We start from the raw sequence: 13,773 nt of genomic DNA, 5'->3' as shown, positions 1-13,773 counted from the left end.
ACACTCCTTTTGCACGTAGAAAGGATACTTTCTCTGTGGGAGAATCTAGAACTAGAGGCCATTTTAAAAATAACATTTAAGACATGATAGAAAAAAAAATGTTTTCTAATGAGGGTTGCAAATTTTGGAACTCTTTCTCAAAAGGTGATGTTAGTCATGTCCTTGAATATTTTTAAGACAGATAGATTTTTGATAAGCAAAGTTGGGGCAGATGAAAGATTATTAGGGGTGAATGGGAGTGCGGAGTAAATCAGATCATCCATCACCTCACAATGTCTGAGCAGGCCTGAAGAACTGAATGGCTTACTCCTGCTCTTAATTCAGGGTGTTTTCATTCTAAATACAAATGAGTGTGAATAATGGTGAAAATAATAGAAGTACACACAGGATTTCTAATATATTAAAAGTTAGTGAATTTTCATGTCATAGAATCCCTACAATGCGAAAGCAGGCCATTCGGCCCATCCAGTCCACACCAACCCTTCAAAGAGCATCCCACCCAAACCTCACCCTATCTCTGGAACTCTGCATTTGCCATGGTAAACTCACCTAGCCTGCATATCCCTCAACATTATGGACAATTTAGCATGGCCAATCCACCTAACTAGCACATCTTTGGAATGTGTGAGGAAACCGGAGCAAGTGGAGGAAACTGTGTCTGTGTGAATGTGCAAACTCCAGACAGTCACCTGAGGCTGGAATTGAACCTGGGTCCCTGGTGCTGTGGGGCAGCAGTGCTCACCCACTGAGTACCGTGCCACCTGATGTGGTATTGTATATATTAAGTCACTTTCACTCTTTTTTTAATCTGTCTGTTAGTGAAGCATTCATTCATCTGTTCTTTTCTCCTATGTTCAAATGGATGAGGAAACCAAAGCTGGTTGAACTGGCAATTCAAAAAGAAGGAGGTAAGAGTAGTGATGGCAGTAAATAAATGTGGTAAGATGGGAAGATAATAGGATACTGGATGCTGAGAAAGAAATGGTTGAAATAGAATCACAGTGCCCCATTTAACCTTCCACCTAAAAACAAACTTGAAAAATAGAAAAGGAGGGAAGTTTTAGAGAGCTTTGAACATAGGAGAAAAGAACAGATGAATGAATGCTTCACTAACAGACAGATTAAGAAAAAGTGAAAGTGACTTAATATATACAATACCACATCAGGTGGCATGGTACTCAGTGGGTGAGCACTGCTGCCCCACAGCACCAGGGACCCAGGTTCAATTCCAGCCTCAGGTGACTGTCTGGAGTTTGCACATCACACAGACACAGACAGTTTCCTCCATTTGCTCCGGTTTCCTCACACATTCCAAAGATGTGCTAGTTAGGTGGATTGGCCATGCTAAATTGTCCATAATGTTGAGGGATATGCAGGCTAGGTGAGTTTATCATGGCAAATGCAGAGTTCCAGAGATAGGTGGGGTTTGGGTGGGATGCTCTTTGAACGGTTGGTGTGGACTGGATGGGCCGAATGGCCTGCTTTCGCATTGTAGGGATTCTATGACATGAAAATTCACTAAAACTTTTAATATATTAGAAATCCTCTGTGTACTTCTATTATTTTCACCATTATTCACTCTCATTTGTATTTAGAATGAAAACAACTAGTGCAAATCTCTCATATTAACTGTTGCCGAAAATTCTAAAGTGACAACACTTCAGAAGTACCTAATTGGCTGTAAAGCACTACAGGATATCTTGCGATTGTGCAAAGGAATGAAGTCATTGCAAATTTTAATCCCATCTTTATAGAGGTACATGATAATGTTGCATTTGCAGTTTAACAATTAAGTCTACACACAGGATCTGCATGACACTAATATAAAAAAAACTATGACCAGCTTACATCCATCTACCAATTGTCCAATTATAGCCCCGTGCTCCCACCCCACTGACCTCGCAGTTCAAGACTGAGTTCAACTGACAGCTCACGACTGTACAATTTGAAAGTTTCCACAACAGGAATTGCATGAAGACAATTCCTGTTATCACAGTTCGTCTCTATATTCTACTGTAAATCCCTTAGTACAACACTTGTATATTTACACTGCCTTAGGTAAATCATGTAATTACACAATATGGCCACTAACTGGTGATAAAATTGTTTGCAATATTTCTCGTAATCTTGATCTGCATTTTCTGCTGGCCGGACAGCCATTACTCCAACATAAGTGGGAATTGCATACGGGGACCCACAGAATCTCTATTGTGGCAAACTCCAAAGAAATTGCCAGTTCACTAATGTCCTTTAGAGAAGGAAACTGCCATCCTTACCTGGTCTGCCTGCATGTGATTCCAGACCCACAGCAATGTAGCTGACTCTCAACTGCCCTCTGGGCAACTGGGATATGCAATAAATACTGCCTAAAAGCGATGTCCTCATCCCGTGAATGAATAAAAAAGGAAGATACAGAAGGTCAGATGGGCAGACAGGTGGCAGATGGTATTTAACTCTGCTAAGTGCAAGGTGATGCACTTTGGAAGAAGAAACAAGATGAGGAAGTGTTTAATGAATGGCAGGACATTGGGTAGCTTAGAGGAACAGAGGGATTTTGGGATAATTAATCACAGATACCCGAAGTCGGCAAAGCATATGAAAAGGATAATTAAGAAGGCATTTGGGACACTTGCTTTCAGTTGCTGTGTCAGAAAGTATAAGAGTAGAGCAAGGAGGTAATGTTGGAGTTGTACAGATTGTCGGTCAGGCCCCAGTTGGAGTACTGTGTGCAGTCCTGGTCACCTCATTACAGGAAGGATTTTATAGCACTAGATGGGTACAGAAAGTTGCCTGGGATGGAGAATTTGATCTATAAAAGGAGAGACTAGACAGGCTTGGATTGCTTTCCTTAGAGCAGAGAAGTCTGAGGGGGAAAGATGATTGAACTGTTTAAGATTATGAGGGCTATGGACAGGTGCATAGAGAGCAGCTGTTCCCCTTGGTTGAAGGGTCAATCACAAGAGGGCACAATTTTAGAGTAGGAGGCAGGAGATTCAGAGGGGATTTGAGAAAAAAAATTCACTCACTGGTGGTGGGAATCTGGAAAGCCTGGGAAGGCAGTGGAGGCTGGAACCCTTGCAACCTTTAAATGATATTTGGATGAGTCCCTTAAACGTCATAACATTCAAGGATGTTGGACAAGTGCAGGAAATTGGGATTAGCACACTTTTGGTGGTAATTATGTCAGTGCAGACTCAAAGACCTTTCCTGCACTGTGTGAGTATTTAAATCTATGAATTTAAAATCAAAGAATCAGGAAGATTCCGATACAATTTAGTTAGTTGCTCAGGATAAGTTAGACCAATAAACAGAGGTGTACAAAATGATCAGAGGTATAGATAGATTAGACAGCCAGAGACTTTTTCCTAGGGTGGAAGTAGCTATTACGAGGGGGCATAGTTTTAAAGTGAGTGGAGGTAGATATAGGGGAGACGTCAGAGGTAGGTTCTTTACTCAGAGTGGTCGGAGCGTGCATTGCCGGAGAGGGTAGTGGAGTCAGCCTCATTAGGGGCATTTAAGCGGCTATTAGATAGGCATATGGATGGTAGTATAAAGGTAGGGGTGGAGGTTAGATACACCTTAGGATTAGGGTAAAAGTTTGGCACAACATCGTGGGCCAAAGGGCCTGTACTGTGCTGTACTGTTCTATGTTCTAAATACTCAAGAGTAACTATTTAACTAACCAAATACTTAGATCACAAACACCTAACCCTTTACTCCTAGATCCTGACCTGACACCCTCCTGGGATCTCACCACCATCCCCCGTTTCCCTGCCAGACTTGACCCCCACCCCTGCCAGAGCTGAATTTAGATTTTCCTCTCTGACTCTGAATGCATGCAGAGTATATAACTGCACCAATGCAATTGTGTCACCTTGACTGATGGAATGTCCTACTTATGTTTCTAGCAGTCAATAGTCAGTCATTCTAGAAACTCAAAACTTTTGTGTATGTATTTAGTAGAGGGAGGTATTGCATCTTCCCGCCATAAATTTGAGATACATTTCTAAAAAAAAATCACAAATTGCATTTTGAAGTAAACTCGTTCTTATTATCACTGATTTGTTTGTTGTATTGACAAAGTAGTTTAACAGTTGCTGTGTTACATTGAGACAGTGAAAGGATGAACTTACATTTTCATAGAGCCTTTCATGAACTCAAGATGGTACAAATTGTTTTACAGTAAATGTAATACTTTTAAAATATACTCACCATTAGAATGAAGGAAACATGTGAAATCAATTTATACTCAACAAACTCCCATGAACAGTTTTGGTAATATGTTGTAGTTCTGTTGGTTGAGGGACAAATATTGGCCCTAGGGCTATTCATTAAAATCTACAAAACTTAAAATCAAAGACCGAGAGACATCCTACTTGTATAATTACTACTATGGCTCAATAACAGATTTTCAGGATGGAAATCTGTGGAGTGCCACAGGGAACCACTATTTTCTACAATATAAATGATGTAGATGATTGGAAGTGAATATACTAGCACCAGGTTTGCAGATGACACAAAAATAGGTGGGAAGGCAAATAGTGAGAATGACAGAGAATTTGAAGAAGAATAGAGACTGGTTAAGTGAGTGGGCAAAAAAATTGGAAGATAGAATATAACATGAAAAAATGAGGTTATGCATTTTAGCAGGAAGAAGGGAGGAGCTGAATACTTAAAAGAAGAAAAACTGCAGAAAGCTACAGCATGGAAATATTTGGGCATTCTTGTGCATGAATCACAAAAGGATTTGTGCTTAGAAGAATAAGAGGCAATATTATTGAAACATATAGAATTCTTAGGTGGCTTCCCAGGTTAGATGCAGAGAAGTTGTTTCCCTTATGGGAGGGTCGAGGACCAGAAGGCATAATCTCAGAGTAAACGGTTGCCTAGTTAAGACAAAGATGTAGAGGAATTTCTTCTCTCAGAGGGTAATGCATCTGTGGATTTTTTTTTCTCGTAGAGGGCTGTCAATGCTGAGTCATTAAGAACATTTAGTAAGGGAATCAAGGGTTATGGGGAAAAGGCAGGGAAGTGGAATTGGGGACTATCAGATCATCCATGATTTCATTGAACAGTGGTCAGACTTGATGGGCTGAATGGCCTACTTCTATTCCCATATCTTATGGGAATATGTATCAGAAGCTAGAGCTATATACAGATGGACCCACACCTAAGTTTGTCTCCACAGTTGGTACTTTCTAAAATAAAATGCATGGAAAGTACTTGTTCAGCTACACAATGCAAATATCGCAAATGGAAAAAAAAAACAGAATTCTGCAAATAATCAGCATGTCATGGCACATGGTCAATATTTCCTGGGAGCTGCTCTGAAAGAAAGCAGTGACAAATTTATTCAGGAACATTTTCTCAAATAGGAAACAAAAGTGATATTAATTTAATTTCACAGACCTGAGATATCAAACTTTGATGATAATTGCAACAATGAAAAGATGCAGCCCCTCCTTGTATATTTTATTTCACAAGTAGTCTTACAAATGTACACAAAAGGCCAACTGGTCATCCAAGTCTGTCCTATTCAGTCACATTGCAACTGGCCAACATTACCTCTACCACCTACCTGCAGTTGTGTAATTTCCAGTCAAAATAAAACATATATAATCATGAGTTCCAAAAATAAATCTACAAAAATTCTTCTTCCATCCTCAACGATAATCAAAAACCAAATTCTAGGATCTAGTAATGATGTGGTTGGTTGGCTCGCCGATCTGGTTTATTGTTCCGCAGATGTTTCATTACCCTGCTGGGTAACATCATCAGTGCAGCCTCTGATGAAGCGCTAGCGTGTTTTCCCGCCTGACTTTTAAACTCTGGAATCCTGGATTGCCTCACTTCTGGTTTTCCTTCGTAGTGGAGTGTATACGGGGTCGAGTTCTACGTGTTTATTGATGGCTTTCTTCGTGGAGTACCAGGCTTCTAGGAATTCCTGTGCCGGTCACTGCTTAGCTTGTCCCAGGATTTTGGTGTTGACCCAGTCGAATTGATGGTTCTCCTTATCCATGTGGATAAGATGAGTGAGTATTGGTCATGTCTTTTTGTAGCCAGTTGATGTTCGTGTACCCTTGTTGTTAGTTTCCTTCCTGTTTGTCCGATGGAGTGTTTCTCACAATCTCTGCAGGGAATCTTATAGATGACATTGGTCCTGTCCATAGTGGGGAGTGGGTTTTTGGTTCAGGTGAGCAGTTGTTGTAGGGTTGATGTGGGTTTGTGTGCCGCTCCAGTGCCCAGCGGTTGTAGGAGTCTTGTGGTTAGTTCCGATGTGTTCCTGAGGTAGGGTAGTGTGATGAGTGTGTCAGGGCATGTACTATCTTCCTGATGTTGTTCGTGTAGGCATCTTCTGACCCAGTTTTTTGGATATCCATTATCTTTGAAAACCTGGAAGAGGTATTCTTCTTCCTCTTGGTGTAGTTCTGTGTTGCTGTAGTGTGTTGTTGCCTGTTTAAATAGTGTTCGCACGCAGCTTCATTTATGTGTGTTAGGATGGTTACTATTGAAGTTCAGTACCTGGTCCGTGTGTGTGGCTTTTCTGTGTACTTTCGTTTGGAGTTCCCCATTTGTCTTGCGCTCTACCATGACGTCCAGGAATGAGAGCTGTTTGTTCTTCTCCTCCTCTCTGGTGAATTTTTTTCCAGTGAGGGTGTTGTTTATTAGTTTGTGTGTCTCCTCAATATATTGACTCAAGATACTTTATCCAATGTCCCACATATTCTCTGTAACCATTGACAGCAGCCTCCTTCACAAACCTATGCAGCTAATCAGTCTCTCTAAATGGAAATCCAAAGTCATTTACAAAGGCTTCTTTCACAACACCTTCCAAATTCATGACCTCTACCACCTCAAAAGGACAAGGGCAACAGATGCATAGGAACACTACCACCTGCAAGTTCCTCTCCAAGTCACACACTACACTGATGTGGACTTATATTATCATTCCTATACTGTTGCTGAGTCAAAGTCTTAAAATTCCCTCACTAACAGTAAGTTTGTATCCCGACACAAGAACTGCAACAGCCCACCACCACCTTCTTCTGGGCAATTAGGGATGGGAATATTAGCCAGCCAGGGATGCCCACATCCCATGAACAAATTTTAAAAAGCCTGCTATCCCAACTAATCTAGGTACTTTCTCCTGAGCCTAATGAGAGTGTTAGGGGATTTTAAACTATCATCTGGTGACCATTTCCTAGAGTTTCTATCTCACTGTGTGATGGAACTAGAAACAGTGTTTGAAGTGGGGATCTGTTTTAATTATATGGCATTGTTCAAGCTTTACATCCTAAAACCCTATTGGCTTTTAATTGCTTATGGCCTTTTGGCATTGGACATTCGGCTGGCACGATGGCTCAGTGGTTAGCACTGCTTCCCCCACAGTGCCAGGGACGCAGGTTCAATTCCACCCTCAGGCGACTGTTTGTGTTGTATATTCTCCCCGTGTCTGCGTGGATTTCCTCCAGGTGCTTTGGTTTCATCCCATAGTCCAAAGATGTACAGGTTAGATAGATTGGCCATGCTAAATTGCCCTGTTGAGTCCAGGGAAGTGCAGGTTAGGTGATTAACCATGGTAGGTGTGGAGTTGCAGGGATAGGGTGGGGGGCGCTGGGTCTGGGTGAAATGCTCTTCAGAGAGTCAGTGCAGATGCGATGGGCTGAAGAGCATCTTTCCAAACTGTAGAGATTTTATGAACTTTTGGAGACTGGCATGCTATAACACTCAGCTCACTTCTCTCCTAAAGGGACTTTATTTTATCAGCCAGAATGAATACCCATTCCTGGCGTAATCCTAACCCAGCTACCCAACATCCTAAACATTATCTGCGGCCAGTCACTGTGATTGAATTGTGTTCAAGACTATGAGGGGGCTAGACAGGCTGAATGAGTGAAATGGTTTCCCTTGATGGAATGATCACAAAAGACAATTTGTAGATTTAAAGTGACTGGAAGACCAACAAGCTTTGGGCAGACCAAACAGTGTCTTCCACAAGCTGATGGTCCTCCAGACGCAGTTGATGCTTGTCTCAGTGTGCATCTCAGGGAACAGACCGTACAGCAGAGAGTCCTGCTTCACAGTGCTGCTTGGGATGAACCTCAGCAAAAACCACTGCATCTCTCTCCTCCTTTGCAGAGGCACATTCCAGAAGGAGATTTGAGACAATCTCAGCAACAGCAGTCCCCCCTCCCCGCCAAGCTGCTTCTATGGCAGCCTGCAGTGGCGCACAGAACTGGGCATACATGAAGGATCTCACAGGTAGTGCCCTTCTCACCACCAGCCAAGCAATGTTGTTATGGACCAGATCAAACCCCCTCAAAATATATTCAGAAGATAAGAGTCTAGACTCTAACTTTTTCTTATTTAAAAGGTAAGTGTAAGGTGTTGCATTCCAGATGCAATTCAACTTGTCAAACTACCAGAATTGAAACAAAACATACTTTATTCATATACTATAGTTAATATACAATAAAAGAAAGAAGAAATTAGAGGAACAACTCTATCGGAAAACTTAACAGAATAATAGATTATTTAACTACTAAACAGTAACTGTGCTAATATAGTAATATCCCATAAACAACCCTTGACAAAGGCAAATTCAGAAAAATAGATTGTCTCACATGCACCTTCAGCAGCAGGAAAAGAACACCCAGATTTTAGCTGTAACCAAGAGAGGAAAAATACAGCTTCCACACCTTCAAGACCCCTGTAGTAACTGCTGCTACTAAAAAACAAGACTAAAAATCCTGGTTCTGTGAGATTTTGCCCCATCCATTCAAGCTGCTTCTATTATTCAACTTTTTAAAAAGATACGCCAAGGCCTCACAAACTCTTTGCTTTGTTGGCTTTCAACAGACAGCCGTCACCTCTGCCTTCAAACCTCTCTTCAAAAAAGAAACAAAAACAAGGCAAAATATTTCTCTTAAAGCCATAGTATCATCACAACGTATTGGTGCTTGTTGGAATATTCTGGCGATGAGGCATTCTGCCAAATCACTTTGAGAATCTGGTCAGAGAACAACCCAACAAGATCCACCCTCTCATTTTCCCGCAGGGTCACGAGGAAGCATGCATGCTGACCTGATGGACTGGTGGTCAAACGGGTTTTTCTTTGCAAATTTCTCCACAAAGGCAGGTGATATGGAATGGTCTAACTACTTGGAGCACTCCGCAGTGCTGAGGCCAGTCCCATCCTTCACTTGAGAGTCACAAGTTAGCCAGGAAGGACCTAAAGGGAGAGCTAAGAAGAGCCAGGAGGGGACATGAGAAGTCTTTAGCAGGTAGGATCAAGGAAAATCCTAAAGCTTTCTATAGGTATGTCAGGAATAAAAGAATGACTAGAGTAAGATTGGGGCCGGTCAAGGACAGTCGTGGGAAGTTGTGCGTGGAGTCCGAAGAGATAGGAGAGGTGCTAAATGAATATTTTTCATCAGTATTCACGCAGGAAAAAGACAATGTAGTTGAGGAGAATACTGAGATACAGGCTATTAGACTGGACGGGATTAAGGTTCATAAGGAGGAGGTGTTAGCAATTCTGGAAGGTGTGAAAATAGATAAGTCCCCTGGGCCGGATGGGATTTATCCTAGGATTCTCTGGGAAGCTAGAGAGGAGATTGCAGAGCCTTTGGCTTTGATCTTTATGTCGTCATTGTCTTCAGGAATAGTGCCAGAAGACTGGAGACTAGCAAATGTCGTCCCCTTGTTCAAGAAGGGGAGTAGAGACAGCCCTGGTAATTATAGACCAGTGAGCCTTACTTCGGTTGTGGGTAAAGTGTTGGAAAGGATTATAAGAGATAGGATTTATAATCATCTAGAAAGGAATAATTTGATTAGGGATAGTCAACACGGTTTTGTGAAGGGTAGGTCGTGCCTCACAAACCTTATTGAGTTCTTCGAGAAGGTGACCAAACAGGTGGATGAGGGTAAAGCGGTTGATGTGGTGTATTTGGATTTCAGTAAAGCGTTTGATAAGGTTCCCCATGGTAGGCTATTGCAGAAAATACGGAGGCATGGGATTGAGGGTGATTTAGCGGTTTGGATCAGAAATTGGCTAGCTGTAAGAAGACAGAGGGTGGTGGTTGATGGGAAATGTTCATCCTGGAGTTCAGTTACTAGTGGTGTACCTCAAGGATCTGTTTTGGGGCCACTGCTGTTTGTCATTTTTATAAATGACCTGGATGAGGGCGTAGAAGGATGGGTTAGTAAATTTGCGGATGACACCAAAGTCGGTGGAGTTGTGGATAGTGCAGAAGGATGTTGCAGTTTACAGAGGGACATAGATAAGCTGCAGAGCTGGGCTGAGAGGTGGCAAATGGAGTTTAATGCGGAAAAGTGTGAGGTGATTCACTTTGGAAGGAGTAACAGGAATACAGAGTACTGGGCTAATGGTAAGATTCTTGGTAGTGTGGATGAGCAGAAAGATCTCGGTGTCCATGTGCATAGATCACTGAAAGTTGCCACCCAGGTTGATAGCGTTGTTAAGAAGGCGTACAGTATGTTAGGTTTCATTGGTAGAGGGATTGAGTTTCGGAGCCATGAGGTCATGTTGCAGCTGTACAAAACTCTGGTGCGGCCGCACTTGGAGTATTGCGTACAGTTCTGGTCACCGCATTATAGGAAGGATGTGGAAGCATTGGAAAGGGTGCAGAGGAGATTTACCAGGATGTTGCCTGGTATGGAGGGAAGGTCTTATGAGGAAAGGCTGAGGGACTTGAGGCTGTTTTCGTTAGAGAGAAGAAGGTTAAGAGGTGACTTGATAGAGACATACAAGATCATCAGAGGATTAGATAGGGTGGACAGTGGGAGCCTTTTTCCTCGGATGGTGATGGCTAGCACAAGGGGACATAGCTTTAAATTGAGGGGTGATAGATATAGGACAGATGTCAGAGGTAGGTTCTTTACTCAGAGAGTAGTAAGGGCGTGGAATGCCCTGCCTGCAAAAATAGTAGACTCGCCCACTTTAAGGGCATTTAAATGGTCATTGGATAAACATATGGATGATAATGGAATAGTTTAGGTTAGATGGGCTTCAGATTGGTTTTCACAGGTCGGCGCAACATCGAGGGCCGAAGGGCCTGTACTGCGCTGTAATGTTCTATGTTCTATGTTCTAACACCAAGGACAGGTAGAACCCCACTACGTAGTGACACTTGACCATCAGATGAGCATGGCATTGGGTATCTTCTTCACCCCCACCTTATCCAGAGTTTTGTACGTGGTGTCCCTGTGAACACAGTCCATTTTAGACTTCCAGATGAAGTGAAATGTGGCTTGGTGACTGCAAAGGTGCAGGCTTTGGGAATGGGTTAGACCTGCGCCACATACAACAACAGAGTACCTCACACCTGATAATCAGGTTTTTACCTGAAATGGAGAGGGAGTAGGGCTTCCTGAGGCCCAGTTTCTGTCTCACATTGTCAATATGTTCCTCCCAAGTTTTTGCGCATGCCCCGGCCTCTCCGATCAATATACCCAGCACCTTCAGGTAATTTGTCCTGACAGTGAATGGGGTAAAGGATCAGTCAGCCCAGTTCCCAAAAAACATGTCCTCGCTCTTGCCTTGATTTAACTTGACTCCAAAGGCCAATTCAAACTGGTCGCAGATGCTCATGAGTCTGTGTACTGACAGCAGGTCCATGCAGAAAATGGCGACATCATCCATGTACAGGGAAGCTTTGACCTGCAGGTCTCCACTCTTCCAGTGCTAAGAGTTGACCTTGGCCAGGTGTTGCAGACTGGCACATTCCAAAGTCTGGGACTACGTGCTGAGGGATGCACTGAAGCTTGGGGCAGCTGCCACCAAGGTGTAATGAGGAAAGACCACTGTCTAAGGTCTTTCAGCCAAAGCACAAAGGGGGTCCATTCAGTTATCACAACCTCCAGGTGCCTCAAACAAATGTAAACAGTATCTTTCATGATTAAGAAATGCCTTAGGTTTGTTTGTTGGAACTGTTGGGAAAGCCAAACTCCAATGTTCGATTTTTTCTCAACATGCAAAGACTGTATAGAACTGAACTGCTCTAGTGACTATGTATGTATATAAAGATTTTATGAATAAAGTATATCTTTGAAATAAACAAAATTAATGTGATTGGCAAAAGAAGTAATAGCAAAAGAAGTAAAGACTGCCTGAGGTAGACCATTTTTTATTCATGGAATGGTTAGGATCTAGAAACACTCTCTGAGATGGTGGCGGAGGTGGAGTCAAATGTTGCTTTCAAAAGGAAATTGAATAAGCACCTGCAGGGCTAAAAGAAAGGGTAAGGGTGTGGTTATGGACTAAAATGAACTTACAGGGCTTACATGAACCTGATGGACCAAAGGGCCTTCTACTCTAAGTATGCTAATCCTAATTTGACACTTATGTCTTTCCTATGTGCACTTCTCAAATCGGTTGGTTAACTCAGTTGAATTTATGGCTGGTTTATGATGCAAACTGACATCAACAGCGTGGGTTCAATCCCTGCACTGGCTGAGGTTACAATGAAAGATTCTCCTGCTCAGCCTCTCCCCTCACCTGAGGTGTGGTGACCCTCAGGTTAAACCATCATGATGACTTTACCTTCCCAGGTCTTTCTGAAAACAGACACAACATAGTTATAGATTGGTTACAGCACAGAGGGATAGCATTTCAAACATCACCTTTGTTCCAACTCTTTGCGCTCAATGCCATTCCTCAGCCCTGTCCTCACCTCTGCAAGTTTACTGTTTAGCCAATTCCCTTTAAGAAACCATGACTGAATCTGCCTCCATTTCTTTGGGGCAGCACATTCTGTGGGATAAGACCAATTTAGGAATTGTTAAGATGTTTTATTTCACAATGAATTAACATATAGAATGATAGTTATGATCAAAAACCATTTAATTAAATTAATATAGCCAGTTTTCACATAATAGTACAATAATGAATACACATACTTCCCCATATAAGTTGTGTGAATCAAACCAATTAATTTCGATCTGTGATAACAAGGTGTAAAGCTGGATGAACACAGCAGGCCAAGCAGCATCAGAGGAGCAGGAAAGCTGACATTTCGGGTCTGGACCCTTCTTCAGAAATGGGGGAGGTGAAGGGGATTCTGAAATAAATAGAGAGAGAGAGAGAGGGGGGGAGGCGGATGGAAGGTGGATAAAGGAGCAGATAGGTGGAGAGGAGACGAACAGGTCAAGGAGGCGGGGATGGAGCCAGTAAAGGTGTGTGTAGGTGGGGAGTTAGGATGGGGGTTTGTCAGTCAAGGGAAGATGCACAGGTCAAGGAGGCAGGGATGAGGCTGGTAGGTAGGAGGTGGGGGTGGGGGTTGAGGTGAGAGGAACGGATAGGTGGGAGAAAAGACGGACAGGTCAAGGAGGCGGGGAAGAGCTGGGCTGGTTTTGGGACGAGGACGGGGGTGAGGAGATTTTGAAGTTTGTGGAGACCACATTGCAGCCCAATGGTCTTAGAGTTCCAAGCAAAATAGGTGGTGCCGTTCCTGCAACCTTCGGGTGGCATCGCTGTGGCACTGGAGGAGGCCCAGGATGGACATGACCCTTGTTATCTCAGATTCTCCAGCATCGGCAGTTCCTACTATCTCTAATTTCTATCTGTGCTCCTGTATTCTGAGTTTTCTAAAGCTGAATCTCAGCTTCTGTTTGATTTCTTGTGTTCCTGCCTCGGTTTTATCAACTATGTCCATAACAAGAAACAAAGATGTCCAAGCAGTATATGGTGTGAGGAATTAACCAATGACTGAGTTGGCTGACACATTGCTCATTGTTTAATTCTTGGGAAGC

The sequence above is a fragment of the Rhincodon typus genome, chromosome 28 (assembly GCF_021869965.1).
Source record: "Rhincodon typus isolate 14 chromosome 28, sRhiTyp1.1, whole genome shotgun sequence".
In the NCBI taxonomy this organism is placed as follows: domain Eukaryota; kingdom Metazoa; phylum Chordata; class Chondrichthyes; order Orectolobiformes; family Rhincodontidae; genus Rhincodon; species Rhincodon typus.
This window is presented reverse-complemented; position numbering follows the sequence as displayed.